A 26,120-nucleotide genomic window follows, 5' to 3' on the forward strand; every position below is an offset into this window, starting at 1 on the left:
AATAGCAATAATGTCTAGTAGATTTAGCATAATGTATGAAGAAAATGTACTTTTCATAGTCATCTGTGTCAAAGAAAATTTTTTAATCAAGCTGTCTCATTTTACCACATGCACGGGAAACTTTTAGCGTCATGATCACAAGTGTAATGAACACTGTAGAAACCACTTTGTGAGGTGAAATGAGCATATAGACTTTGCTGTCACTTTCAGGCTGACAAATTCTGGCCAAACTTACATGGATTCTGGAAGCAGATGAGCTATTGGAGAGGTGACATAAAGACAATTTATCCTAGCAGTTGCTTTGGAATTTGAACATTAGGGGAAAAAAAGATCAAAATTGGCACCTGTTTTGTATAAAATGCATAGCTACATAAGAAAATCTCATCTTTTTTGTAAAAACTTCTGTTTCTCCAGTTGTACTGCTTAAAAGTGAATCTGTGTACCAGAAGGTTGTTCAGGATTATGAAACTTAATGCATTTTACCGCAAGCAAATATAAACATTCTCAAGGAAAGCACAAGGCAAGAGACTTGAAAGACCATATGTTTTCAATGCTCTCCATGTCAAAACAATACCAGTCTCCAGAAAATAACTGCTAGTCATATTGAATTATTTAGCCAGATATCTTCCAAAAGTTACTTGGAAGAAAGTACAGTGCACTCCATGTACCACGTAATAGATATAAATAGATTTCCCCAGACCAAACATATTACATTCATGAATTATTTTATTGGCCATAATACTCTAAAAGATTTTTGGTATTTACTGCTTGTGGATTAGTAGCAAGGGTAAAAATGAGATAAGAAAAAACAGAGGCTTAATTTTCTGGAAATGCTTCTCAACAAGCTGTGTAAACTCCTCTTAGTTAAACTAATATTCTTAATACACAAAAATAGATAAGCCATTTTCTATTGATTTTTTTTCCCTCCTTCTGCTGAGACTATAACCTTTCACAAGCTCATACAGTTCTTGCCATGCTCTACTTTGAAATTCACACACACTCACACACAGCCACCTTCCAGTTCTAATGTTCCATGAGCTAGCTTTGTAACTTAGTATTTTTTTACTAAATTTATTGGGGTGACATTGGCTGATAACATTATATAAGTTTCAAGTGTATAATTCTATAGTACATCATCCGTATATTGCATTGTGTGCTCACCATCCAAAGTCTAATCTCCCTCTGTCACCATAAATTTGATCCCTTTTTTAACCTGTATTTTAATGCTGTTCAGTTGACTAGATGGATGGGGCACTGGAAATAATTTAACCAATCATTCTTTCTCAGGCTGCTCTTAGAAATGGCATCTTACATGCATACCACTTGCTAACTAATATTATTAAAACTTTGGTTAAAAAAAAAAAGAAACCTTGGTGAATGAATCCTTAAAGAAAAATATCTACTGTTAAAGGAACAAATCATGCCTAGAAATAGCCACCCATACTGAAAAGAGAAGAGAAAGCAAAATGGAAGGATTCTTCTTCACTTGTGATTCTGGTAGAATTTGTTGTCCCTTCTAGAATTTCTCTCCTAATCTTCTTTTACGTTTTGAGAGCCGACAATTTACTTCCTAATTCCTCTATTTGTGAGAATTTACCATATTACCAGACCCTTTGCTAGCTGTTCACTATACTTTATCTCATCCAAATTTTCTAGCAACCAAATGTACATCTTGACACACAGAGGGCTAAATAACTTGCAGGGTCCCTGCGCAAAATGAAAATATAGGCTTCATGGTTCAAAATAATCTGGTAAGAAGGGTCATTACAATTACTAAAATATAAAGCCTTAACATTCTTCTGCAGTCTCTTTCTCGGGGCGCTTTTATTTGCTATTGAATATTGCACTCATGAATACTTGCGCAGTGGCACCAAGGCCTCGCCTGTCACGTAGAGTGTGTGCGTGCCTGTGCTTGGAAAGCTCATCAGTTGATCAGCTGCCAGGTGTGTCCTCTTGCCAGACGCGGAGCTCACAGGCCAGCCCTGGACAGGGTCAGGGGTATGGAGCTAGGCATCTTGCCTATCTAGAAGCCAACACCCCAAAACAAGGCAGAGCGAATGCACTAGATAGCTGGATCTTAGATGGAGAAAAAGCTCGCCCCCCGGGAGCAATGCACCCTGGCCCAGCTCCTAGACAGTCTGCGCCCAGGCCCCTGGTAAGGGAGGAGGGCCCCAGCTGTCACCAGAAGGTCAGGGAGGCCAGCAGGGCCCAGGAAGCCCGGGGACAAAGGAGCTGGCACCAGTAACCCCTCAGGGCAGCGTGGAGGCAGCAGGAAGGCCTCAGCTCTTTTCCGTTGTCATATCCGACTTCACTGACATTTCACAAAATCAAAGATAAAGTTACGAAGAATTTTAGAAAGGTGACCGTAGTACCGTAAATCAGGCGCAGGAACCCACTGAACACGAAGCCTGGTGCAACTGCACTAGTTACATACCCAGGAACCTGGTCCTGCTGCCACGAAGAGAAGACATCCAACAATTACTATTTCTTTTCTCTCTTTCAATTATTCCCTCACTCTAAGAACCCCAAACACCTCCACCCACCCACCCAATAGAAGCCATGAGGTTTCTCAGACAAAAATATAGCGCGTATGTTTTCACCAAGGGAGAGAGAATCTTTTTTTTTTTTCTTATATCCCTTCCCCTTTTCTTTTCTTCTTTCTTTCTTTCTTTCTTTCTTTTCTTTTCTTTCTTTCTTTCTTTCTTTCTTTCTTTCTTTTTCTTTCTTTCTTTCTTTCTTTTCTTTCTTTCTTTCTTTTCTTTCTTTCTTTCTTTCTTTCTTTCTTTCTTCTTTCTTTTCTTTTCTTTCTTTCTTTCTTTCTTTTCTTCTCTCTTTCTCTCTCTCTTCTCTCTCTCTCTCTCTCTCTCTCTCTCTCTCTTTCTTTCTTTCTTTCTTTTTAAACAATGAGAAAACACAGAGTCTAAGTGACAAGCTGAAAGATAATTTCTCTAGTATGGAAGTATTGTTCCTGGGTATAAAACCAGGAACTTTGACCTTTTCATTAATGTGTAGTTTTCAGTTAGCTCGGAGTGCAGAATGTATGATGAATGCTTCTCAATGCACGTCAATCTCTAACACTGTTACAACCCTATCTTAACGTTGACTTCTACAGGAAATAATAACCAAAACATCTGGAGATTTTTTGCAAATATTTGTAAAATGTCCTCCTTTTGTGTGTTAGAATTTTAATGTGAATGTAACACTTAGAATAATAAGAGTCTCTTTGAAGCTGACAATCATTAACTTGTTAATTACTCATGTATGGTTTAATTATAAATGACGTTTCATTGATTTATGCTATAGAAAGAAGATACGCCTGATTGTAAACTTATTGTTGTAATAGTCTCGAATTGTACATCATTAAGTCAATATGTTTTAAGTAACTTTTGTTTTATTCTTCAATTACTAGTAATCAAAACATTAAAAAAATCACACTATATAAAATTTGGAATATATGGAAAATAGATCACCCATCATCTCTCCAGTCTCACACAATATTGTTATATAAGCAACAATATGCTATCATACTGCAGTATTTTGTTTAAATAAAAGGAAAATCTAAAACCAACGATAAGAAAAAGCCCCGAATATGATCTTATTATTTTTCTTAAAGATGGAGACATAGATTAGATCCTTTTTAAATATCCTTTCCATATGAGAACTGAAGTCATAATATTTTAATTTGAAAAATACTAAAAATAAAAATAAAGGTAAAATCTCCCAAAGCTCACCTAAGAGGTAAAATTTTCTTCCCATTTCACCCATCCAATTCCATCCTCTAGACTTAACTGTTTTTGAAGTTTGATGTATATTTTCTCAAAATTTCCCAAATCTATATAGATGTATGTATACAGATACACAAGAATATAGACATGAATTATTATAAAATCTGAATCATACTGTACTTACAGCGATGGAACTTTATTTGTATAGTCAACAACTTATAACCTACATCTGGTACTAAATATTAAATCATGGTTTTGACCTGGTTATGTTTAGTAATGTCTATCCAAAGTAAGATGTTTTCAAACTGACATAGCTAGAAGTCTTTTTAATATGAAGATACTTTATTTGTCTGGGACATCCTTCCCAGGCAAAAATACTTTTGCCACCTCCTAATCTCATTAGACCTTCATTTATAAATTCCTGGTAGAATCTTCTCAATGAAACCACAAGATGCTCAGGAAAGAACCTAGAGTATCATGTCTGCTATACTCCTTAGAATAGTGTCTTGTACAAAATATGCCCTTAGTTAATGTTTGTTGTCTAAAGAAGGGCATGAATGACTGACATGATTTACTTTGAGTTGTTTCACTAACAAGTATTAGATTTGCACAAATCAATCCAGATACTCATGTAGCCTTTCTTGGTGACCACATTTGATATGAAAAATCGAGTTTACTAATAGGCCCATATAACGACTAAACTTGAAGCCTTGGTTTCTATCCTGATAATTAGCAGGCAAATTCATTAGGCATTGTAGCCTTTTAAAAATCTCCTCACATTTGACTATTTTTAACCATTTGAATAGATCAGATAGTTAAAAGCTCCTAAAAACTTGACCCTTTTTAGTCTCTAGGAATAAATAATTATTCAAATAAATACTTTTGTAAGGTTTTGAACTTATAATTCTATTAAATTATAGGTATGTGCCTGAATTTATTAATACATACAGGCATGTTTGTGTGCCCATTTTAGTTTCTCTATTCTTATCCATGCTTGACCTTGTAAACAGTATTTTCCATTGTTTTAATTCCCTATTTTAGATTTTGATTATGCAAATTTTCAAATGTACACAAAAGGGAGAATAATGTAATAAATTCATCTCCAAGTTCAACAAATTATTTAGCAAATGTGTACAAACCTAAAAGCGACATAATTTGTTCCCAGAGAATTAATTCTACAACAGTTCTTGTCAGGCTCCTTTTCAAATGTGACAAGACTCTAAGCATAAGTAAACAGGACAAGAGTCACATCAAAACAAATGATCTTCAGAAAGTGAAAACCGGAACCACATGTGTACCCTGATCTATGGCTTTCTTTCAATGAAGGACAGGCCTTATACTTAGGCATCTTGTTTGCAAAATGAAGCAGTGGAATGCAGAGTTAAGAGCAGAAACAAATGTTGCACAAGATCAAGGTGTCCAGAATGCTACCGTGCACCCAGAACTGCATTGAACCATGTTGGGAAGGGAGAAGGGTGGGGAGGGTACGAGGTACAATCCTCACCATCAAGAAACTCATACACGTCTAGGGAATGATAAGCAGAAGAAATGTGTACATTCAATTTAATAAGCTGGAAAGGAATCACTACAATGGTATTGAATCATTTATTTATATTCTATATATTTTTTTCCAGTCCAAGTAATAATTTGTTTTCAAATTACTGAGACATATTAATGATAATAAACATGTAGTTTGGAAAATTCTAATTTTCCTACCTTTATCAGCAAAAACACATGAAGCTAAAAAAAAAAAAGAAAACATGTAGTATGTTAACAGCAATCTTATTATTTCTCTTGCAGCTCACAAGCAATCTTGGCAACTAATATAAGAAAGAGCATGAAACTTCTCTTTAGTTAATTTATCCACACCAAAGTTTTATAGAAACTATTCTTCAGCTTATCCTTTTAGTATCACAATTCACACTGACCTTCCTAAAAGGTAGGCCAACTGCTGGAGAGAAGGGAGGTAAAGAAATATGAAGTGGAATTACGAAACTTACTCCAGTTCCTCTTTCATATTACAAAGTGTGGCACAAGGACCAGGAGCATAGGCATTCCCTGAAAACTTGCTGGAAATACAGAATCTAAGGCTCCACTCAGCTCTACTGAAGCAGAATTTACATTCTAATGAGATTCCCAGCTGATTCCTATGTCTGTTAAAGTTTAATAAAAAGCTGTCTTAAACATTTTTCCATCTCTTTGCAGATCCTATATGACTGTTATTTTGCCGCAGCTCTGATAACACAGTCTCTTTGGATCAGAGAATCAGTTTCCACTCACCTTTTTCGAAAAATATATATGCTCATGGATACATTTGATTTAGCAATCTTTTGTATATAAATTTGGATTTAAAGACTAGCCCTTTTAGCTGATCTCCTTTAAAGTTCATTTTAATGTTAGAAAGTGATGAAAAATATTCAAACAAAATATTAGATTTAATAAATGTAAATATTACCAATAACATACTCTAACCCAAGCCATTATAAAAATAAATAAACATATAATTTCATAGCATCTTCCATAGTAATTTCTTATAAATAAAATATGGATTTAATCTTTAAAGGCTTTTGTTTTCTGAATATCTCTAAAATACTTTTAATTGGAGAAATATGAGAAGGCTAAAGTGCTTTCCATTCTATTATACTGGCCACTTTGTGCTTTTAGCAGAGTAAACTATGGCTTTTAAAATTATTTAAAGTGTTTAATAAAATAATTTTTTAATTAACTGTTTTAAGATACATTTTGACTTTAGCAATGATGGATATCTATATGGTCTCTTGTATCTGGGTTAGAATACATAAGTCACGAATGACTTTATGAATCCACAAAATATTCAAATCTTCCTAAACTTATCACTTTTATTAGAAAAGCACAACCAATCCCAAAAACAACAACAACAACAACAACAACAAACCCTAACAGTTCCTTTGGAAAACTGCAATTAGATGAGGTGCAAATGTGATGAAGCGGCAAACCAGAGGTGACTTCGACTTTGTAGTAGTTGAAAGGACAGACCCAGACACTGGACATGTGGTCAGCTTGGGGTGGAGGGGCGGGAGGTACAGAAAGTGAGACAGCTCTCTTCTTTTTTCTCACCTCCTCCTCCTTTTCCTGCACCATCACCACTAGCTCCTGTACTCTTTCCTTCACAGATCAAAGAACTTCTGTCTTCACTAGCTACAGAGTGCCAAGAAACATCTTCTCTAGACTGGTCCTTATATTTTAACACAGACAGCCTATTAGGGACTGTTTCTAAAGATAGAGACAACTGGTAGTCTCAGTTTTAAAAATTAATTATATTTATGTTTTTAAGACAGAACATAAAATCACAAGTATGATCTTAGTAGTTAAGGACTCTCCTAAAATTTTTATTAAAATTCATAGCTATCTGATATGTTTGAATTATAAACCTACGAGTGATTCACCATCAGGCTTGCCAGGACCTAAGTTACCTGGAAATAGGTAAGATGCTGTGATAAGGTAGACATAGGGCTAAGAAACGAAACTAACTTCACCATGATTCCAGGGGACATGGGCAGAAATCTAAATTAGACCTTCCAAAAAGGACATAGAGAGGCCAAATCATACCTGGCCCATTTTAGTATCCATAAACAAAGGGACACAAAGCTATGGTAAGTAGCAGCAGTATTTGCAAGCAGGGACAATTCTTGCAGACAGCCAGTGGTAGCATTCTTCTGAAATCTTTTTCTTCCTTTGGTAAATGATTATATTTTGAGAATTAGAATACAGATATCTGAAACTCTAATAATAGATTCTAATTGTTTCCTCACAAGAAATATTTGGCACCTTTCCTCCTTTTACTTTTCTCATGCCAAAACCCTCTCCAAATCTAGTTTAAATTCTCTTTTCAATCTGAGATTATCTTGACAGACCCACATACTATAATAAGAAGTTTCCTCCTCTTAACAGGCCAATGTGTTTTTCATCATATGCGGTGGTATAGAAAAAAACGTTCTTCAACATTATTTGTGTTAATGTTTCATTTCCCTTTTCTTCTTTCTATTCCAAACTCTTAACTTTCAAATGCAGGAAATTTTGTTTGTTTGTTTTTTGTTTGTTTGTTTCTTAAATTCTAGCTATAAACTCAAATAGTTCAGTTTCTACATTAGAATTAAAATTTATAAGAAATACGTTCTGGATATTTTTCTCAATGGTATCATTTTCTTTTTGGTGTGTTAGTAGAATGGTGTAGAAATTAGTGGGTTCTAAGAATCTTGATACACCTTGTGATTTTCCACAGAAACTATGCCACAGCAAGTGGTCTCCCGACACCACTATGATTTTTTCTGTAAGGCTGATGCTAAATATCAATATTTTTCCTTATAATGTGGGAAGGTTTCTGCTTCATTAGAAGGTCGGAGTTCACATTTCACATGACAAGCCCTAACTCCAGAAGCAGTTTCTTCTTCACCTTTGTCTCTGTAACAAGTCTATTCACTTGCCAAGATTTTAACTCCAATATTTGCTGTCCTACACCTCCTCAAGCTATTTTGCTTCTGTATTATGTGTTAACATTTTATCTAGGAGCTCTTCATCCTCCTAAATAAATTGGAGCTAAACCAGACTTTGATCAACACCTTTTTCAAGATTTTGTTGTGTTTTCCTCTACAATGTAATGATAATATTTCTACATCTATTATGTTATATTTTTAAGCTTTCCATTTATCACTAAGCTTTCCATCTCTCCCAAATTATTATATTCTTCTCAGAATATATTATCTATTTTAAACTACCACCACAATCACTGTTGTCACCACTGAGCCTGACACATTCATGACATTAAATAAGAATCCACCAAGTATTTGTTGAATTACAAAATAAACTAAGAACCATTCCTTCAAGTGGATGACAATCTAGCTTTTAAAAAAGTTTTCACAAAGATTATGCTTGTGGGTATATTTCTACTAATGGTATTATGGCTATACGTTCAAACTAGAAAAACAGGAAAATAAATGTAGTTTGTTTCCTATACTTGGTAATATTGATCTAATACTGTGTCCTGCTAGTCCAAAAGTAGGTACCCTTATCTGTTTGAGGGACTAAAGTTTGTCTTCAAATTGAGTGCCCATTTCATATGTTGAGACGCATTAGAATTTTTGTGCATTTTTACTGAAAGGAGGAAACATGAGGTATGTGGGAGTTGGGAATTGGAAGAACCTAGAAAAAATAAGAGAAAAAATATATAATGGGATGCCCTCATGTTATTCTGCAAAATAGTTCTAAGATGGGTTTTGTCACACACAAAGAAGAAAAATTAGATTCAGAGCTAAAGCTGCTATTTCCAAGTAAAACTCTGAGATTTTGGTCTCTGGAACCTAAATGAAAGTTTGAAACTAACATGGAAAAAGGAACATTTTCTCCTCTGGACTGAAAGAGGGGGCAACATTTGGTGGGGCCTGCAATGCAGTGGCCACGCAAGGGCAGCCCCCCGTGAGTCCCGTGGAGTGGCAGAGAAGCTGCTTTCCCTACAAGGCGTCTAGTGCAGTAGTTGTGATGTGCTAGCTCCCTCAAGCCACTTGCTGGTAGCATGGGGGGAAACATGAGTCGATTTTTTATTTGCTCTTGCATATGGAAGACGTCACTAGAGTTGTGTAAAAATAAATGGTCCTATATGTAGGAGAAACATAATTATTTAGCATTAATGTTAATGAGACATTATTTGAACTTATAGTGTGGTCTGGCCTGGGGATATTTATGTAATGTAAAGATGTAGAGCTTCTCTATGGTGTTTGAAGACTTACTTCTAGATTAAGAATTACAAACACTAATGTCTACAGGGTGCTGTGCCCCAATACAGATATATAAGGTGCTAGGTTATGATGCCGTAGGTGCAAAACAGCTTGTATTCCAACCTATAGCTTCACTCTTGCCATAGGATATTACAATTTAAAACAGTATTCGGGTATAACCAAAGAGCTGTATAAAGCTAAAAGACCTCTACTGTTTCACCTTTGCTCTTGATACTTCTGTTGATCCTTCAATTGTTCCCTGTTGCCTTACAAATAAAATCCAGTTTCATTGTCGTGTTACCTAAGGGTACATCATAATTTACTCTATCACTCTGTCTTCAACTTTCATTGTCCCTCATTTGTGCTCTAGGACTCGGCTGACAATATATGATGAATAAATAAATAATAAAATGCATTTATTTTCCAAAACACTGATAAAAGCATGGTTGTGACAAAAATGAAATTGCATAACATTCCATCAAGAGACTGACTTCACATTTCTCTATGAAATGGACATGGACTATAGACAATAATATGACCTAATTAACAATACAAGGAAAAGTAAGAATAGTTCTAATTCATTTGCAGTGTGCCACCACATCACTAAGAGACTTCTGTAGACCAAAATTCCCGTTTCCAACTGCTCGCGAAGCTACAAAATCTTCCAGGTACCAAAATGGCTCTCCATTCAAAGCTGAAGAGGCTGACTCTTAACAACAGAGCACTTTAAATACACCCCAGAATGTCTACATCATTTCATCACTTTCCTCTATGGCCCCACAATCCAGTGCATAAAACGTCATCCCTGTTGACCCTCTTCATCCTATCCAAATAGATGGATACTGAGAGCAGACACCATCCTCAATGGTCAATTTCAATGCAGGCTTTACAGAGATCACACTGTTATATATCCATAGAAATGATTGCTACCAATTTCTCTGTTGTTTGCCTAAAATGATAACAATTTCTATCCCACGTCATTGAATCTATAATCATCATTGAATTAAAATGCATGCATCACAAAGAAAAGACTTTGAACACATTCTTCATAAGTAGTACCCACTACCATAGTTAAATACACCCATACTCTCAACAAGATAATGTAAATAAACTACTCCACTGACATATAGCAAATTTATTTTGTCTAGATCAGTAAGAGTCACATATTTTCACAGTGGAAATAGCTTTTCTAGGTCCTAGACTAAGACAAGTTTAAAGTAGAATTTTAAAACATCATTTTTGGCCACTCCAATTTCTCTCAAAATAAAACAGGCTGATAGACAGTATTTTCCTTAAAATCATTTTTTCCTTAAAATTATTTTGAATCCATGATTCTGCTTGAAGAAAACCAATAATGACAAAATCATAACTATTTACCAAATAAGCCAGAAAACTAAAAAAAAAAAAAAGAAAAAAAAGTTAAATGTAACTTCTTCAGGTTATAGAGTTGTCTTAAACAGGAAACTGTTGGAAAACAACTTGGTCAGGCTCATCATCCCTCTTTCACTGATGAACGTTAGCTTGAGAGCCTTTTTAGTTCTTTGGTGCAGATGCTGCCTGTTGATACAGCCGTTTTCTTTCTCTGTAACTGCCTTGGCGCACATGCTGGTTACATATGGTTAAGGAATGGATGAAGTTTCAGATTCTTGGGTCTTTAAAGGCACTGCAGTCTGCAAGATCTGGAAAGGTTACACCACAGTAACTTCTTTAATATAGCAAAGCTGATTCCTTTCCCATTTAAAAGGTCATATCGAATCCTTCATAGTTTTATGTCCCATATCCAACATCAATTTTGCAAGCCAAGTGCACTAAATCGGAAAACTTCAAAGAATCACAGACTTCGGATGGACTTTGATAAATCATTGAATATGAATTCTTGCTTGCAAGCAATGCTACAGTTAAGCCATCTCAGAAAACTATTTTTAAAGATCATCATAAAAAGAGTTTCCCAGTTTGCCTAAATATCCTATTACAAATCTCTAATAGACTTCTTTCACCAAACATTCTTCCTCAAATATTACCTAAATCCTTCACATTTTAACAAGTATATTTTCTCTACCCCAACCTTTGCTAAGTCACCATCTTTCTTATCAACTTTTATTGCTTATTTCTGATGATTGGCCTTATTTTGCATTACGGTGCTATAAATTGTAGACATCTATCTTTAAGGGCTTCCAAGTCATTACTTGACTGTTCACCAGTCAATTCTTCTTCCACACATTTTCCTGAATCTATTTGTTTCCTCTGCATTTCCAGAGTCTTCAACCTAGTTCACTAGGCTTTCTAGTAAGAAATATAGTGGACAGAATGCTGAATAAAATCCTGTAAACATCTCCAGAATTGGTTCTGCCCAAAATATATTAATGGTTTTGGATAAGTCACTATATCTTCCTAAGCAAATTCTTCCTCAGTAAAATAAGTAATTAAAATAAAATAAAATAAAATAAGTAAAATAAATTTCTCAGATTAGCTTACCCTTTATTACTCTATAATTTTGTGGTTCTTTGAAACTTGTTAATCAGTTCTCTATTTTTATATTCCTTTCACCTTGCACACTGTCATTAAAATTCTCAAGTCGCCATTACCTCTTTATGAGGAAATTAAGGCTTAGAGAGAGTAGCTTACATTTCCAAGGTCACGCACTTCAGAAGTTATAGAATCAGAACACATTCAGGGCCAGGAAGAGGGTCAGGCTGGCAAGGTACACAGGGCACAAAATTTAAGGAGACACTGAGTAAGGGTGTGACTGTAAGTTTTTACTTTAGAACTATTGTTATGATTCTATTTTAACCCCTTAGTATAGTATGAGAATACAGGATATATATTATGGTGAACATTCTATTTCCTGTCATGGCCAAATAAACTCTTCTCAGACAAACCCTTCTAAAGATAAAACTGTAAAAATCTGAATTAAATGTAAAATAAAACTACCTGAAGGCATTGGAAAGTGAACGAAAGCAGGATGATACTGAAAGGGATTCAATGCTTAGATGAGGAGATGGCATGATATATTTCCTATCTTTTTTAAAAAATGGTTATTGGGTTTTTTGTTTGTTTTTTATTAGAGTGCAGCTGCTTGTGAAGCATATACATGGGGGTGGCCAGAACTCAGATAGATAACCACCATCCTATAGCTTCAAAAAACAGAGAACAAACTTTGAGACAACTGGAAAGTGGGGAGGGTTTGAGAAGGGAAGCCTAGATTTTTGACTGGCCCCTCAACTATGCTTGTGAAGGATGATTACAGGGAGCACAACTGAGACTAAGGTAACTGAAGTTAAATTTGAGCAGCTACCTATTGCAGGAGAGAAAGTTTACCATTTGAGTTCCACCAAGCTGAAAAATTTTTACAAAATTCAATATTCTTCAAATGAATAGACATAAACTAGAGGCTCTACAATATATTATTCACAATGATACAGATATAATCTAAAATTACCAGACATATAAAGAAACAAGAAAATACAAGCCATTCTCAAGAGAAAAGACATTCAATTGAGGTCAACTCTGAGATGACATAGAAGTTGAAATTGGCAAATAAGAATTTTAAAGCAGCCATTATAATTATTCTAGGATATAAAGGAAAATGTGTGCAATGAATGAAAGATACAAAATATTAACAGAGAAATAGAAACTATAAAGTATCAAATTGAAATTTTATATCTGAAAATGTAATACCTGAAATTTAAAAATGTACTGGATGAGCTTAAAAGCACACTGAAATGACAGAAGTCAGTGAACTTGAAGATGCATCAATATAAATAACCTAATCTGAAAAACAGAGAAAAATTATCAGAATAAATAAAAAGAGTCTCAGGGATTTGTGGGATTTTTATCTAAAGTTATAACACAGGTATACACCCGGGTATATAGAGAAGAGAATGTAAGAGAAAAAAATTGGAAGAAATAATGGGGGAAAATATTCCCCAATTTGGTAAAAAGACATAAATGATTCAACCTCAGCAAACCACAAACAGAATAAATATCCCCCAGAATAAGTTCATAATAGTTTATAAAAACAAAATAGAATGAAAAAATGTTGACAAAAGTTAAATAAAAATGGCATGTTTCACACAGAGAAACAATAAATTCAAATGACTGCTGATATCTCATCAAAAATTATGGGGCCTAGAGCAATGAGAGATACCCTAAAGGATTGAAAGAAAAAGAATCTGTCAACTCAGAATTCCATATCTAGTGATAATACCTCTCAAAACTGAAGGCAAAATATGTATTGAGGAACACATACCAGTAAATGCCAGATAAGCATAGATTTATTAGCTATTTTATTCCTGTTTGAGTTCCACAGATTATTTCCTAACTTACCTCAAAAAGTCAAAATTTATAACTTCTTATAAAGTATCCTCCACCTTTTATTCAGCACTGCAAGGTTTACCTGCTGGTTTACCCATTAGATCAACATGTTTTTAAACTTTATGGAATTGGAAATCTACCTTCTCTCTCTATATATTTTTATATCTGTCATGGTTATGCTACTGCCTTTATGAATATAAGACATGCCACTAACTTCAGCTGTGTTCTAATTTCCCATCAATAAGAACAGCTGACAGCATTATTTACAACAGCTAAGATATAGAGGCAACCTGGGTGTTCACCAATGGACGAATGGATAAAAAAGAGGTGGCACGTACAAACAATAGAATATTACTCAGTCATCAAAAAATAATGAAATCTTGCCGTTTGCATCAACATGGATGTACTTTGAGGGTTATTGTGCTGAATAAAGTTAAATCAGATAAAAAAAAAGACAAATGTTATATAATTTCACTCATATATGGAATATAGAGAACAGGATAAATGAACAAACAAAACTGAAACTATTCATAGATATAGAGAGCATTTTGAAAGCGGGGGAGGATGGGTGAAGGGAGGAGGGTATTAAGAGGTACAAACTGGTATCTACCAAATGGTCATAGAGATGTATGAATACTGCATGGGGAATATACTCAGTAGTATTGTAATAACTATCTACCTTGTCAGATGGACACTGGATTTATCAGGGTGATCACTTCATAAGTTATATAAATATCTAATCACTGTGTTGTATGCCTGAAACTAATATAATATTATATGTCAACTATAATTTTAAAAAATGTTTTTAAAAGGAAAAGAAAAGCTGACAATACTTCTTTTAAAGGGTAGAGGAAGAAAGAGCTTGGGTTACTTCAATATTTTGAGAACCTTATGCAAAAAGATATCAAAATGTCACAGGAATGTTAAAAAATCAAACTGGTTGGCACTCAGATCTAAACATAGAGGCTTAAATTTATATAAAGTGTTTTAAATTCTTTAAACAGAATAATCATGTAAACACAGCATATTTAGATAACATGATATCCTAAATAATCCAGATATCCTAGATAACTTGAATATAATGATAAAATCAATTAATATGAACATTGCTCTATCCATTTTTTAAATTTCCTTTTTCTAAATCTACAAAATTTAGATCTTCTTTTGAGAAATATAACACAGAGAAATTTCTCTTTTTATTTTCTCATTGCATAACTATTAATCCTTAATGAAAGTGGTTGCTAAAACTCCGAAAGACTATTTTCCTTCCTTAAATATCTAGTTGTGAAACCAGAAATGCTAACTGACTTCCAAGTTTGAGAGGCAAAGTAAGCAGAAATTTTTTCACAGTGATGCTTATTTCAGAGACTCTGCATTAGTATTTCTGTTGGGACTACTGACCATAGAACTGAAGCAAACCACATGGGGAGTTCTACCGTTAACTGATTTCTATTGTTTGAAAGACAAATAGAGTTTGGGAAGCTTGAGGTTGTGGTTTGGTTTTATACAGCAACCTTCTCATGTTATATTCACTGGTTTTAACCCTGATATGACCTCTTTAAAATTGAAGAGTCATTTTAAATAAGTATCTTCCCACCACATAAAGTATTCTGTAAGAATTCTGCAATCACAAACCACATAGTAAAAATGAAGTGTTCGCAAATTTTCCCTCATATTGCTCATTCATTCTTGTAAGTCTCACTACTCTGAGTTATTCAAGAAATAATCATCCCACTGCTTGTCTGAAAACATCAAATTGTTTTTTCTTGTTTTAGAATTCTTTAATCCATGCTTTATTTTCAAAACCGAGTTATATATCATACTGCAATTCAATATAATCACTAGAATTGTGAAAATGTAAGCAAATATGTATGTTAACACTTACAAAGCTTCTTGCTGCTGCGAACTTCTCTTCCCTCCCCTTTTCTCTTATATCTACTGTTTATGTTATGTTTACCAATTGCCAGCTACCATAAGCATTTTGTATACATGCCCTCACTTTATTCTCACAAAATTCTAAGAGGATGTTATTTTTCCCCACTTAAAGTTGAAAAAATGAAGACTTCCAGAAAGTTAGTAAACTACCCTGTTCTGTAGTTAGTACAGGACAGACCTAAGATCTGAAACATGGAGCTGAGTCCCTTAGTTACACTACACTGCTCCCTATTGTCTCTTTTTTAATAGAATGAGGTAATATATAATATTCAATTAAATTATATGTATGTTATAAAACTATAACTCTATGTACTATATATGTATATAATTGTAATTATGTAATTATAATACATATGCTATATTATACATATATAAAATATAATGCATATTTATATATAAATCACATACAGTATGAATTATAGTTATTAGAAAATTATAGAAAACATATTATTCAATCCAATAAATACATTATCGATGCAATACATATGTAACTGTAGTATCTGTGTCCTAAACAATTTGTATATTTGTAATAATCTGAAAGTATAAAGTCTTGAGAAAAAAAGTGTTTCATAGCTGTAATTATAAGTAAACATTATGAGTCATTATATTTTAATTGTATCTCATACTTTGAAAACATCCTTATATCAGATCTATGTAGCACCTCAAATTATGATTGCTTTTTGACACAATTCAGTTTAATGAATAACATCCTTGTTAATTATACCACTATAGAAGAGTTATGACTAATTATGTCAGTCAGTTGTAGATGTGGCAATAATTTTTTGTTAAAGCAGCCTGTCTTGATTATGAGCAAAAATTAGAATAAGATTTTATTTATAAAATCAATCATTTTGCTAAAAATAATGTTAAGGAATGGTTTGATAATATGGAAATACAATAACCTGCTTGTGAATGTATTGCTACTTTTTGATGCTGACAGAGATCTAATACATACAGTGAAATATTTCTCTGTTATGATTACAGTTATTTCCTGCACTATATTGGTTAAGTATTTTTAATAGTAACCCTAGTTGCATAATTATATACAGTTTTAATTTTCCTGTGCTTGTGTGGTAAAAATAAGTAGCCCTAACACTCATATTTTAGGCATTTGATTTAGAAATAGCAGCATATATTTTCTTTGTGGTCCCTTGAATTTATTTTCAAAGAACATCAGTTTAATTTAACATTTTAGCTGGATAAACTTATTTCTACCAGATAAAAGTACATAGTCTAATGAAACATAGTATTAAAATAAAGGAAATGGGAGGAATTTGTTTTTATTCAAGAAAAAAATTTCAAAGGACTAACATCACTTTGAAAAATATAATTTGATTTTTAATAGGCATACACAAGCTTGGATATACTTATATATGGGCTTGATAAATGGGCCTGTATCTTCTGTGATAGATGAAAAAAATTTAAAATGTAAATTTTACAATTTAAAACTTTTATTAGAGAAACTGATACTTTTTTAAGCTGAAATCTTAACCTGCCAGAAATGAACCCCTTTTTCTTACCTTTACTATTCCTTAATAATATGGTATATTTAGCTATGATTTCAAATAAAAACGTTATTGTTTTCTGCTTTGCTTTTTGGCAGAGCAAGCTGTTTCACTGAGCATAAGCAAAGAGTGATACAGAGTATAAAGGAAGCAAAACTAATGAGCTCTAGCATAAAAAAAGTGTGAAGCCAAGTTAGAAGTGGGTGAGAAAAATGTATACAAAATACGAAAGCAAGCATGAGAAGATATGCAGGCATTAGTCTACTAATAGGTGTGAATATAACTTAAAATGCTTGTGGAAAAATGTGTAAAACAGGGTGTGAAATAAATTAAGTGCATCTTTACAACTGTGATTCCTAAAAGAACTCTACCAACCAGACTAAGTAAGGGTCATGGGGCCTTAAAGATCCTGTCTACCCAGAAATGATATGATTTCCACAGTGATACCAAGTATCATAGTCTTTGAAAAGGTGTACAGTGCACATTCACGTTGGGTTACTAGCTAAGGGCAGCTTGAAGTTTTCAGTTAGGCAGTTTTGATATCTTAGGACTCTGCTCTGTTTTGCTTACAGTTGAACCACAAAGAATCAGATTATGCATTTCATTTCCAAGAGGTAGAAAGCATGTCTAAATGGGAAGACACAACTTAATTTATAATCTGGAAAGAGTGTGAGACACAGGATATAAAATGATGGATCAATACTTGAAATTTTTGAAGATTTTCTTTTTTCCATATATATTTTAGCTGCTTGCCTTTGAGGTTCTTTTATGGCACGTTAATTGAAATATTTCTGATGTATTTTCTTGAGAAAGTAAAGATCATGGGATTTGGAAACAGAAAAAGTGGGTTTAGTTCTGGCTAAACTTGAACAAATCATTTATTTTATCTGAGCCTTAGTTTCCCTGGGCTAATAAAATCTCTCGAAAGTGTTGAATAAGTCAGTCAAATGATAATCACTATTAAAAGAAAAGATTTACTAAGCTAGGCGCTTTATCTATTGTAGTTCATTTAATCCTCATAATTCTCCAGGGAAAAAGCCCTTATTTCACTTTTCAATGAAAAATGAAGGCATAAAGAGGTAACTATCCAGTCTCAGTTCACACAGTAGTAAGTGTGGGAAACACAAGTTAAATCCAAGCTTGTCTTATCTAAAATACCATGCTCTTTTCACTGTGCCACCCTACCTACGGGATATGACTGTATTTTGTAACTTGAGAAGTTTATTAAATTATATTATTGAAAACAAGGATGCATGATTAGAATTACTGATCACCTAGTATAATCAATTAACACTTTGCTTCATATTTTGAACATAGTGTAACACACTGTAAGAATTTATTTCCACTTTCTATCTTGATTGACATGTAGTGCTGTATCTATGTGGCAAAGTAACAGTTTATCCCTAATCATTCCTTTCTTTTTAAAAGCCAGTTCCCAACCACTGACAAAATAACTTCTACATACACAGGAGGCTTTTTGTGTCATCGTGAAACCAGAGGAGTGATGCAGGGAGAGAACGAGAGAGTTGGAGGATATTTTGAGATTGCCACTTAAATGAGTAATGAGAAAATTGCAGAATTTTAAAAGATATTTATGTCATCTGACTTAGGCTCTCCATGAACTGATTTGTTTATTAGTAACAAGATTCATACTGGTGCAATTACTTAATCAATTAATTTTTTGGCTGTAGGATACCATATAGTTCTTTTCAATCAGTGAAAAAAAAAAAGTTTATTATTTTAGACTTCTACTTTAATTTTACCACTGTACACTTATCCTTTCTAGTTCTTCAATATGGATATTGGAAACATAAACAACATCTGATAAAAAGTAAAAACTGGATTGCTAAATTGATAAAATTAGTGATCTCTAAATAAGTTCCCTGAAATTAAAATTTTGCTTCTAAAAAAGCCATTCTTTGGTAATAACTGTTAACAATTTTCACCTATACAGTCTCCTAGGAACACAGTTTCCATTTTCCCTTGATTGCAAGTAAAGTCCAAACATCTTCATATAGCTACCAGGTTCTTCCACAACCCAGTTCTTTCCTGCCTATACAGTCTTGCTACCTTACAGGTTATGCACTGACAATACAAAACTAGCACACCAAGCAGTTTGTCACTTCCAGGGCTTAGTTTATATATCTTTTATTCTCCACTATGCCTAACTCTTCACAGTCATACTATTCAGTGACATCACCATACCTTGGGCGAGGCTACATTTTCTTTCTCCTAGATACTATAATAACATGTACCTGTTATCATCATTGCTTTTGTCATCTTGCATTTTAATAATCTGTGTATGCATTTGCCTCCACCACACTATATTGTGATCTGGAGGGCAGAGACTTTAACAATTATTTTATTGTTAAATTCCACATAGTACACGTAATAAATATTTCTTGAATGAAAAAAATTAAATATACTGAACATAAGCTCAGTTGAACAATCCAAATTTAAAGTCTGATTCAACTTTGCTAATGTGCATCTCTGCGGATGCTGCTGCCTCATATCCAATCTTACAGCTATTATGTTCCTGTGCACCTCTTTTGAATTGTATATGTGTTTGTTGTTGCTGTTGTTGTTTTAATTGTTTGCTTCTCTGGTTGTTTTTCTTTTTTCTTCTTTTCCCACCTTTACTCAAACATTGTTTGTTTGCTATTTTTCTTTTGCTCTAAGTTCTTATATATTATATGGTTGGCAAAAATTATATCACAACTTATATTTTTAAAAAACTATCTTTAAATAATTGCTATGATGTTTTAATAACTATGATTTAACTAGCTTAAAATTATTGCAATGTATATATATTTATACCCATTTTGATCATCTACAGGCTCAAAATCAAAATCAGTATATAAATTAACTTTATGAGTATTGTTTCTGATTATTTTAGTCCATGAGGGTTTCAAATTTCTGCATTCTCAAAATTGAGTGTCTTATCAATTTCCTTCACACAACCTCTAATTCGTATAATTATTTTTCCTTCAAATTTTGATACAACGAAGGTATAAAGGAAACTATACCTAAGATCTGAACAGTTTGACTGTATTTAATTCATCTGGAAAAAAAAAAGTATCTGATTTGGTGATAGAATTAAAGCTAAAATTGGCTGTTCTTATAATAGTTTTTAGCATGTAAAACTCTTGACCATCTGAAAGTACAAAATAAAGGCTGTGTATATATTGCACTGTAAGGCAAACAAAATCAGGTAGGAAAAAAGGCTGTATTACACACATATGTGCATGTACATACAATATATTAAGAAAGAGATTGACAAAGTGACTTAATTGCTTGAGTTACATTTTACTGTCGGCGTGCTAGAGATATCCGAACGTTTAAAAATGACATGATCATACCAAATTGCATTCCTATAAGATAAATAATACATGGAAAAAGAAATAGAAAAAACTACATAAAAATGTTAACAATAAATATTGTCTTTGAGTGGAAGAAATACAAATTTTATTTCTCTCTGCTTATTTTTATTTTTTCAGTTTCCAAAAATAAAAATCTATGCAAGTGGAAAAAATAACTTCTATTCAAAAAAAGAAACAAACAAGGACATGATCTTGGCCTTTCTATAGCTCACACTTCAAGCTATAATCCCTAAAACTTTATAGCTTTAAAGTATTTTCACAGTTAATATGTCATTTGATCCTCACAAGAAAACAGATTTCTACAAATGAGAAAAAAGTTGGCTCAGGAATGAAACTTTCCCAAGATCCCCAGCTATTAAGTGACAAAGAGACGTTTAAAAAAAAAAAATTCTAGTTATATTTTAAGTATCAACTATTTTGATGGAACAGGCAATCATAGAGTAGTGAAGAAGGTACAGGAAGAAGAGGAGGAGCCAGGGCTAGAGCACAGGAAGTAAACCGAGAACTAACATGTAATGAGCATGGGCCACATGCCTCACTCACTCTGAGCCTTTGCACACATAGTGGCCTTTAATTTTTTATGAGGAACTTAATATTACCATCTCCATTATGTGAATGGGGAAATTTAAGTACAGAGAAGCAAAGTAAGCTGGTCAAAGTCACAAACAGGTACGTGACAGAGCCAAGACTCAAACCACGTCATTCTGAACCATTAACCTGGACTCCTCAGCGGTGCTCTATGCTGCTCCCAGCCTAAGCCATAGAAGTCACCGACTAACTAACAGACCTTCGTCTGTTTCAGGATTTCTTGAGAGAACTAAATGATCAAAAATGAATCAATTTTTAATCATTTCAGCAAACTAAAATTTTTTTAAACTCACCGTTTTCTTAGAATATTATTTTCCCTTCCTTTTTAACAAGAGAAGGGCAATCAAAGGATTAAATAGCAAAATGTAACAATGATTTAATAACCTAATTTTTTTAAATCACTACTTTATGGGAGAAAAAATGCTTTCATTACATGAAAATACAAATCATCTGGATACATTAATCATGAACTAGATTTAAGACCAGAGTAAATGATAACAGAAAAAAAAATAATTACCTAATCTTAAGCCACAATACAGGAATATCTTCAACACTTCCCATTTATCTATAAATCTAACATCCTGGCTTAATTTTCCTCTTCCTGCTCAGAGTTATAACTGTAACTATTTTAAATGAGGAAGTGGAGGTAAATTATGTGTATGGGGAGGGAGGGAGACCAGGAGGGAGAGAGAGGGAAGGAGGGAGGAATGAAGGGGGCGGGGAGAGAGAGAGAAAGAAAGAGAGAGAGAATATATGTATGTATAACAAATATTGACAGAAAGAGAGACTTTTTAGGAGTTTGTCTTCTCACACTAAACCCACAGATGAAGCAGTTTTACTTTGGACTTTATTGAAAATAGATTTTCTGACTCATGATACCCACTGAGTCAAAAATTTCATCTTTGAGTTCTGTAATACTAGATTTCAATTTAACCGCTTAGCCATTTCAGAATATATGCTCCAATTCCTACTAGCTCTAGACCAAGTGAAAATAAATCATTATCTATTGCAATCACACTTATAGTACACTTAATAATAAGCATAAGAACAGTGTGACTAGATTCTAATGCATACAGTAAGTCTTAAGTTTATCTCATTCTTTTAGGCTTTCTACATGGAATTTAGTGAATCTATTATTAAATATTAGTGTCACTCATTGAGACAGATAATCTACTAGCTTCATGGTTCCAGTCTTGCCTATTCACTTCCTCTGCCTGGACTAATTTTTCAGATAGAGACACACAGGATAAATTGCCTGCCTAGATTTTAAACTCTTTACTTTTAGGCATTTTCTTAGCTATTTCTATTTTTTTAATCCTTGCAACTTTAGACACTACAGAAAACTGTTATTTGCTTCATAATGGCCTCTTCTGTGTGTTTCACAGTCTTTTGTGGAGAATAATGACATAATGATAGTGTTCTCAAACCTATATTTTCTACTTGATAAACTAGCAATTATATGATTAAAGCATTTTTAGAAATACACATTAAGTATATGATACTCTAGAAACCAGTTCATCATCTAATTACGCAGTCAGGAAAGAAATAATTTACATAACTAAAAACCATCTGAACAGTATCCATGACCAGAATGTGATTTTTTAATCAATAAATGTTTAAGAAATATTACATAATTCTATATATAATATGCTTTTATGTTTGGATGATTAATTCTGAATTTTATAAATTGTTTTTAAACTTTTATTTTCTGTCTTTAATAGAAGGAAGCTACGCTAGACTGCTGAAAATACTTGCTAATGTGCTGAATATGTTAAGACCAACACAGAAAACCTTATGATTTCTCTCCAAAATACATACTTACAGAGAACAGAAAAAGGGAGGCAATGTCTAGGTATTTAAGCTCTTTAACAAACACACCAATTTTTTCCAGGACTATTTTTAGATATATCTTAAAGGCAATTTGACTAGATCTTTGTGATTTCCTTTAAATGTCAGATTATTACAACAACATTGTGATGAGTTGGATGACATATAAATATATTCATATGTATCATTTTCTCTAGGAAACAGAAAGGACATTTAACAGGATGCCCAAAAGTTTCAAACAGCATGTACTGGGAGGATCCATTCTCAAAACATAAATATAATAACATCTATCTCTCTTCACTTTTTTGCTCAACTCCTAGAAGAACGAGTTACCCTGCTTTTCCCCAGTTGTTTCAGGAAAACTATACAGATTACATAAGTATAACCTGAGGACCAACCCTTCAAAGAGCTAATCTTCTACACAATCACATGAGCAAGTACTGCCTAAAAGGAAAGTCTAAGTTACTAAGTAAAAATAATTAAGGTGACAAACCATGTATGTTAAGACATCTGTGTGGTTTTTTTTAAACAAAGACAATATACATTAATATTGCATTACAGTCATTAAAAAGTATCTCTGTATCACCTCACACCTCTCACACCTGTTAGAATGGATATTATCAAAAATAAAGACATAACAAATGTTGGAGAGGATATGGAGAAAAAGGAACCCTGGTACACTGTTGGTGGGATGGTAAATTGGTTGCAACCAGTGTGGAAAACAATGTGGAAGTTTCCTCAAAAAATTCAGAATAGAACTACCATATGATCTAGCAATTCCTCTTCTGAGTATTTACTACCACCCCCTCACACACACACAAAAATATGAAAACTTATTCATAAAGATATGTACCCCTATGTTCATTGCAGCATTATTTACACTAGCCAAGACATAGAAACAAGTGTCCATCAACGGATGATTAAAGAGGATGTGGTATTTATAAAATAGAATATTCAGCCATAATAAAGATGAAATATCGCCATTTGCAGCAACATAGGTGAACCTTGAAAGTATTATTGTAAATGAAATAAGTCAGATGGAAAAGGACAAAAACCATGATTTTACTCACAAGTAGAATATAAGACCAAAAGTAACAACAAAACAAAATGCACAGACACAGACAACAGAATGGTGGTTACCAGAGGGGAAAGAAGGTATGAGGAAGGAGAAGTGAGTCAAAGGGATTACCAAATATATGGTAATTGAAGGAAACTAGACTTCAAGTGCCAAACACTTAACAGGGTACACAGGTGTAGAATTATAATCTTGTATGCCTGAAAATTATGTTATTGACCAATGTTACTACAATAAAAAAATTTTAAGTGTAACCCTATACTAGGGTTACCTTGTTTGTGGCCATGGTAGGGAAAGATGTATGTGAATTAAGCAGGTGGGCAGGGAAGCAAGGAAGAGTTTTCATGTACTTTTTTTATGGTGACATTGGTTAACAAAATCTAGTAAGTTTCAGGTGTATAATTCAACAATAAGGCATATATATGAATTGCATTGTGTGTTCAACGCCCATAGTTAGAGTTCTCTCTGTCACCCTATATTTGACCCCTCTTACCCTATCTATGATTTCTCATGTATATTTTTATACTTTCTGATTTTGGAATCATTTGAATGAATTATCCACTCAAAAATTATGTCAATCTTTAAAAAAGGGAAAACAGGAGTCTTGACCCCCGTGGGGAATAGTTAGGGAGTACGAGCTAGACCAAGTGTATTCTCAGCTATGATACAGGTGATGCCTCTTTTTACTGGTTTATTCCACCACAATTACCACCTCTCAATGACATTGGCTTCTATGTTTTCTAACTCACAAGAAGTCGGAAAACATACCACATTTTATGTTATAATGATGGCAATTGGCATTTTGGTATTCATGTCTGTTCATCATCGCAATCAAATACTCTTGACAGTTTTTGAGAGAAATGATAAGGAAACCAGCCATGGCCAACATCCTATATAAAGCTTAACCATGACCCTCAGTAATACAATTGCAATATCTTTTCTCAAAATCTCTGCCGTTTAAAGCACTACCAAGGGCTGAGAATAAAAACAAAGACAACTAGTGAAGTATACAAACACCATAAAAACCTTGCTGATCTGACCACACTTGTATACAGTTATCTAGTTCCTCCAGAGCTGTATATCCAGATCTACTACTTTGTGACTCAGGAATCATTGACTCTGATATTAGCAAACAAGATAAAGGAATTATTAATTACACAGTCTCTGTGTAAAGGATACAGATGATGGAGATACCATCTGATACTGGCATAAAGCTTCACAGAACTACAACTTACATAACCTTGTGGCCCATCATTACTCTGAGAGTTAGGTAGGGCAGGGATCATTAAGTGTACTTTCTTATCATTTGGGGGTGAAGAACCTGTTTCAAGGATAGTAGGTGGCAGGGGTAGGAGTCTTCCCCAGGTCTTCTGACTTCATGTTCACTGCTGTTACATACTATGTGTCTTCTCAGTGTCTGGGCTCTCTCCTTCCCCAAATAGCAAAGGCTTTCCATAATTGTGAAAAGTGAGACATGTAATACTTAATACAGTTTACTGCTACACTGAGGGAGTTCGAGAACATGTTATTTTCTTTGTCTCCACTGAAATTTCCTTACGTAGGTCAAAACTGTTAGAAAGGAACTACTGTATTTTGCAATATATAAAAAAACATTGCAACATTGAGCTTAAACTCGGAATTTAAGAACATTGTGTCTTGTAATTTTGATTTTAGATAACGAACTGTAACTACATGTACAACTACTGGCTGACACTATCAGTTTATGTCTAGGAACGCTTGGATGAAAAATATTGAATTGTTTCTTGATTCTATGTCTACCCACCCATCTTCCTATCCACAATGGGAGGCAATGTGGCAGCATATAAGTGTGACAGTCTACAGAAAAGAACTAAAAACATGATGGGAAATCTAAATCATACTATACTTCGGGTATTCAAATAAAAAAATTAGAAATTTGAAAAGGTCTTTTCTGATTTTATTTCTACTGCATTTTGTTGTGTGCTGGTAGAATTTCGTGCACATTAGCTCCCTGGTCTTCAAAGTAAAAACTGTTGAGGTCT

At 33.7% G+C, this 26,120-nt stretch overlaps 1 long non-coding RNA gene across 9 annotated transcripts in view; it reads right to left on the reverse strand.

Annotated features, from left to right (window-relative positions):
• The window catches only part of LOC107520629, a 232,097-nt gene that overhangs the window by 184,465 nt on the left and 21,512 nt on the right, over positions 1-26,120 (reverse strand). Inside the window, exon 3 of one of the 9 annotated variants that reach the window (XR_001599373.2) lies at positions 5,442-5,465. The exons of the other annotated variants lie outside the window; for them this stretch is intronic. This is a non-coding gene — a long non-coding RNA (uncharacterized LOC107520629). The remainder of the gene's footprint in view (positions 1-5,441; positions 5,466-26,120) is intronic. 9 annotated transcript variants of the gene reach the window in all.

This window comes from Rousettus aegyptiacus, unplaced genomic scaffold (assembly GCF_014176215.1).
Source record: "Rousettus aegyptiacus isolate mRouAeg1 unplaced genomic scaffold, mRouAeg1.p scaffold_m13_p_2, whole genome shotgun sequence".
In the NCBI taxonomy this organism is placed as follows: Eukaryota; Metazoa; Chordata; class Mammalia; order Chiroptera; family Pteropodidae; genus Rousettus; species Rousettus aegyptiacus.